Source organism: Leucopleurus acutus (assembly GCF_964270905.1).
Source record: "Leucopleurus acutus genome assembly, chromosome: 11".
Taxonomy (NCBI): Eukaryota; Metazoa; Chordata; class Mammalia; order Artiodactyla; family Delphinidae; genus Leucopleurus; species Leucopleurus acutus.
This window is the reverse complement of record NC_139152.1, coordinates 48,375,585-48,381,584: the sequence shown is the minus strand read 5'-3', so window position 1 is coordinate 48,381,584 and position 6,000 is coordinate 48,375,585.

The following is a 6,000-nucleotide window of genomic DNA, read 5'->3' as shown; positions in this document are numbered from 1 at the left end:
ACAGAGCTAAAAAGTAGTAAATCCTCTACCCAAGTCCATAACCTCTGTAATTTCCACTAACCGAAGAGGAAATCAATGAAGGAACTAATATTCCTTGAGCCTTGGTTTTGTACAACTCTGTGCCACCGGTTGGGGACATTAAAGTGCAGTATTTTTTCTAAGGAGTTCACTTCTGTGGAAAGCAACTACATACATATAAAAATAATGAAGAAAGTTTTGTTTCCACATTAGAAAAAAATTCAATTAGTCATTTAGCTCCAAATTATTTTACAGACAGGAAAACTCATTAATTAGCTTAATCAGGTACCAAAAATAACAGCAACGGAACAAGGGTAACCAACAGCCCAGAACTTTTGACTTCCCGTCCAGCCTTTTCTCTGTTGCCATATGCTTTTTTTCTGCCAGTGGAATGGCACAACAGTAAAGTTGTGGTTCAGATGAGGGAGAAAGTACTGTAGGCTGGAATAGTTGACTCAATTTCTATTCAAGATCCTATTTCAGAAGATAGTATTTTGGACATCAGCCAGTTCATTAGAAGAAGAAACAAGGATTGGATTTATTTAGAAGCAAATATGAAAATACCAGCATCGCTTTCATAATTGTGCGGATGCGATTGATTTTGCTGCAGTGCTATGTCCATACCAATTGACATCCAATATCATCTGTAATATGTGTAGTGACATAAGAACTATATATTATTTACACACATTTTAAAAGTAGGGGCGTTAGACATTAGAAGTGATGGCAATTGAACATGACAACTTTGGAGATACTTGTTTATTACGATTCCAAAATAATAGTTCAGGGTTCTTGTAGCCTCCCTGTTAAATAACGGCTTGGACAGCTCAACAGCAGAACTTTGTTCCATTCGGCTAAAAATTTTCTTCCCAAACCATCTGGGCTGGCAGGTGTTCATCATCAGATCTGGGTTGCTATGAGACTGGAACTTGCTAATGCTAATGAGGTATAGAGACAGAAACCTAAATTTTGCTCATTTGAAACAACCTTATATTTGCCTCTGCTGGAAATACCAGCAACACCTTATGACATTCCAAAATGCAAAATTGGTAATGAAGTTTCCCAAGGAGAACATTCTAGTGATCAAAAATGATAGAGTAAATTGATGGCAGTGTGTGTGTGTTTTCATTTTAAACACTGTATGAATCTTAATGCTTTCCCTCTTTCTTGGTAGAGAGCAAGTCACCAGTCTGTATATAATTTTAGGGTGATTGGGAGCAGCATCTTTCTGTCGCGTGAGAGATGTATTCCTATCCTGACAGGAAGGAGGGTCAAGTCATTTGCATACGATTGCCATAATGAAATTTAAAGTGTGCCGAAGAAAACACACATTAAACAACAGTTATAGAAAGATGTGATCAATCTGGTGGTTCCCTTAGTTTTAGTGGTCAGGTAGCATTACATGAAATTCATCCTGATGGTCACAAAAAGGCAGACAGTCTATACCCAGGGCAGGGTTGTAGAAAATGTAGAACTGATATTCAAAGTGACCTTGAAAAACTAGAGAAATGGCTTTACGATAACATGATGACAATTAAACAAAGTTTAAATTGTACATTTCGAGGCCAGGATTACTCTTTAGATCTAAGAGAGCAGACAAGTTACTCATCAGAAAGATACCTGGAGTCGTGCTGGATCCCATGATGAACATGGACAGATACAAAGTGTTGGCACGTCAAATGCATTAGTAAGAGTGATATTCAGTGTTTTCATTTTCTCAACATTTTGTTACTATGTTGGGTACAGTTTGTGTCACTGTGTTAGCACTACAGAGGAGAAGGACACCCAATGGGTTGATGAAAATGGCAGTTTTAAAACTGTCTGTTGTTGTGCCTAGGTTTTTCAGAGTGACTCAGGTATTGCTGGGAGCAGGTGGGCAGGAAGGAGGGACAAGTGAATAAATAGCTCCTGATCCATTATTTCAGCTTTAATAAAAGCTCAACTTGTGTCAGTTTTGTATATCAAAGTTCTGTGTAATGTTTGGCTTCAAAGGGGAGGAGAGAGGGCTTGATTGCTAAAAAAGGAAAAAAAGGAACTCTGAAAGCCATCAAATTAAAGCATAGACACAAAGATATGCTTAAAATAAATTCTGTTAAAAACTCTGTTAGAAGCTAATGGTAAAGAACAAAATAACATAGATTCTGCTATTGAACTGTACTATGAAATAAAATATTGTGTTGTGCTTTATGAAAAATACCTAACATTAAAGAAAAAGATACTAAGTGTTTGTGTGTGTGTGTATTTGTGTTTTGCAGAACTAATCTGAACACTCAAGAAATGTCTACTGGGTTAAGAAGGACAGAGAGACTCAACAATGCAAAAGGAATGGAGGTAAATATTGCTTAATAAATTATTTGAAAAATTATTGTATATGCTTCCATTTGATAATGATAATATTATAATAAGGTTACTTTGTATAATTACTGTGCTGTAGAAGATTTGCATTCATTATCTCAATTGTTCTTTACAAAAGTCCTACAATTTAAGTGTTTAATCCCCATTTCAGACATGTGGACAGCAAGGCCTGTAGTGGTTTAGTAATTATCTTCGGTCTGCAAAGTTAGTAACTGACAGTTACTGTAAAACTTCAAAGCTTGCAGTTTCCCCATTGTACAACCTACTTTTTCATAAGTTGGAAAGTTCGTAAATGTCATGTAAGATGGTTCTAGAAATCAAATGTATAATGAAAGAAACAGTGGTGTTTGTTTTGTGTGTTTTCCCTCTAAACATACATAATCCAATCACCATCTTAACAGGTATGGTGTGACCCAAGTAAATGCTATTTACATTTTTCAATAGTTAATTTAAATCCTCATCTAAGAGTGAGAATTGTTTTCATTCATTTTAGAGTTTCATCTGGAGATCTGAATTTCTGAAGCAGCAGAAGTATTATTAGAATAATTCCAAACTGAGTATTGAAATTCTGGTACAGTCTTACTCTTCCACTGATGTTTGAAAATATATGTTAAAACAAATGGTTTCTGTGAGCTCTTTAATAATAATGAAGTAGATTGATCTCTATGGGGTCAACCTCATAAGAAACATGTAAGTAATTTATTTTTCTCTAGCAAGGAAACCTGCTCCAACAGAAGGAAAATCAGGATAGCATGTTACATTCAATTGGAAAACCGCTGGATACGTGGCTTGTGTTAAGAACGTCTTTCTCCTAGGCAACCGAGAAGAACCTGCTGATTCCTTGAGAGTTTTTTGCCTTGCTAGAGTTCCTTTATTGATCATCAGATACACGGGGACGCTGCTGGTTACAAAATACAATCAGCCACTTAAAAGTTTTTCCTCCGTAAAGTAAAATTATATAGCCTGAATCTATGAATGAACAACTAGGTAGAATGATAACACACTCCTACCAGTTCCAACCCTTGTTCAATCCTAGTGTCAATTTGCAGGTATGTAAGTGTACCTTGCTTCATCCTCCTGAATTACCAACTTAATTAAAGATGCATATGTTTCTGCATTCATTCACAAAGAACTGTCAAATATCTACATGGTGTTTAACTGTCATTTGTGCCAGCTACCATCTACCACGTATGCCTGAAATTTACAGCCACTCTATGTTGCAAAGAGGTCCTCAGACTTTTTCCAATCATATCATCTGTTCTTCTAATGTCCATATGCCTGGCTGATGTGGCTTTGTGTTTCGGAGTTATGAGCAATTCCCAAAGGTGTATCCCTCATGTGCCATATTATTGTGCTACCTATTCCAAGAAGTGCAAGTCTGGAATATTCCACCCTATTCACACTGTTGGTTCCTTTGTTCAGTCTTGTTTCCCTTTTTCTCCTAGATAGTTTCAGATTTTTAAAGCATGGCAGGATGCTTGAAAACCTCCGAAAACAGAAGAAATGACTCCCACCCTACATATTTCTGTAAGTCAGATCCTCGTGGGTATTAAGGGAACTAAATGTCTAGGTTGTAAAATTTAAAACTGGCAACATAATCATGTTGTTCATAGTTTGGGTTATCCTCTGAACTAAAACTGAATATTACAGAGACAGGAGATCTGACAAACGATCATAAAAATCTTAAAAATTACTTGGTTGAAGGAGATTCCATATTTTTTTATTTCTCAAAGCAATAAGCAAAGTAACAGTTTGGGTAAAAAATTAAAGAAACAATAAATAATAAAATAACCCCCCTTTTAAAAAAACAACAAAAAGAGTGTCTTTTTAACAATATGTTAATGTTTATTGAGAAATATGTTCAGATCATTCTTGGATTAGCTTATTGTTTTACATAAAGAAACAAATTTTTCATAAGTTAATATAGTTTAAATTTCCAAATGCCACGTGCATGGTGTCATTTGCAGAAGAAACCTATGTGCACTAGACTACCTCTATTGTTAACACAACCCCACCCCCATGCTTTAAAACAGATTTTTAACAGGAAAGCTATCTGCTGTCCCAGGTTCACAACTATGGCTCATTTTGCTTTAAAAAATTGGAAAGACTGTTGCAGAGCTAATTAGTCAACTGGCTATCATTAGTGTTGTAGAGTCTCTTGCCAGTTTGAATTTTATAAATTAAATTATTATGATGATTCCAGCTCACTTACTACCAGGTATTTGGCATGATTAAGCCATGTTTGGCCCACCTTAGCAATTAACTTATTCTCCAGATACAGTGTTTTTATCCAGTTTCTACAAAAGAAGGTAAAAAGAAGGTTGGAAAGCCAACCAAATCCAAATCATGGCATAGATAACTAACTAAAGTACATTGGAAACCATCTGGTGTTTCATGTTTTAATCAGAAACATCTCACGTCAGACTGTAATGCTTGATGAATTTGAAATGTATTCCACAGTATCACCCATTTAGTCATTGGTAGCAACTGCTGTATTTGTAAGGAAGATCCACAAAGAACAGGGGACTATGATTGAAAATAAAACAAAAAAAATACTGTATAATATGAAACTTTTCTTTTTTGTTTCTTTTTTTTAATGTGTATACAGTTGTTCAGGGTTTTTTTTTAATTTTATTTTATTTATTTTTTTATATAGCAGTTTATTATTAGTTAACCATTTTATACATATTAGTGTATACATGTCATCCCAATCTCCCAGTTCATCACACCACCAACCCACCGCCACTTTCCTGCCTTGGTGTCCATACATTTGTTCTCTACGTCTGTGTCTCAATTTCTGCCCTGCAAACTGGTTCATCTGTACCATTTTTCTAGGTTCTACATATATGTGTTAATATACGATATTTGTTTTCCTCCTTCTGACTTACTTCGCTCTGTATGACAGTCTCTAGATCCATCCACATCTCTACAAATGACCCAATTTTGTTCCTTTTTATGGCTGAGTAATATTCCATTGTATATATGTACCACAACTTCTTTATCCATTCGTCTGTCATTGGGCATTTAGGTTGCTTCCATGTCCTGGCTATTGTAAATAGTGCTGCAATGAACATTGGGGTGCATGTGTCTTTTTGAATTATGGTTTGCTCCGGGTATATGACCAGTAGTGAGATTGCTGAGTCAGATGATAATTCTACACTTAGTTTTTTAAGGAACCTCCATACTGCTCTCCATAGTGGCTGTATCAATTTACATTCCCACCAAGAGTGGAAGAGGGTTCCCTTTTCTCCACACCCTCTCCAGCATTTGTTGTTTGTAGATTTCCTGATGATGCCCGTTCTAACTGGTGTGAGGTGATACCTCACTGTAGTTTTGATTTGCATTTCTCTGATAATTAGTGATGTTGAGCAGCTTTTCATGTGCTTCTTGGCCATCTGTATGTCTTCTTCGGAGAAATGTCTATTTAAGTCTTCTGCCCATTTTTGGATTGGGTTCTTTGTTTTTTTAATATTGAGCTACATGTGTTGCTTATATATTTTGGAGATTAATCCTTTGTCTGTTGATTCGTTTGCAAATATTTTCTCCCATTCTGAGGGTTGTCTTTTTGTCTTGTTTGTAGTTTCCTTTGCTGTGCAAAAGCTTTTACATTTCGTTAGGTCCTATTTG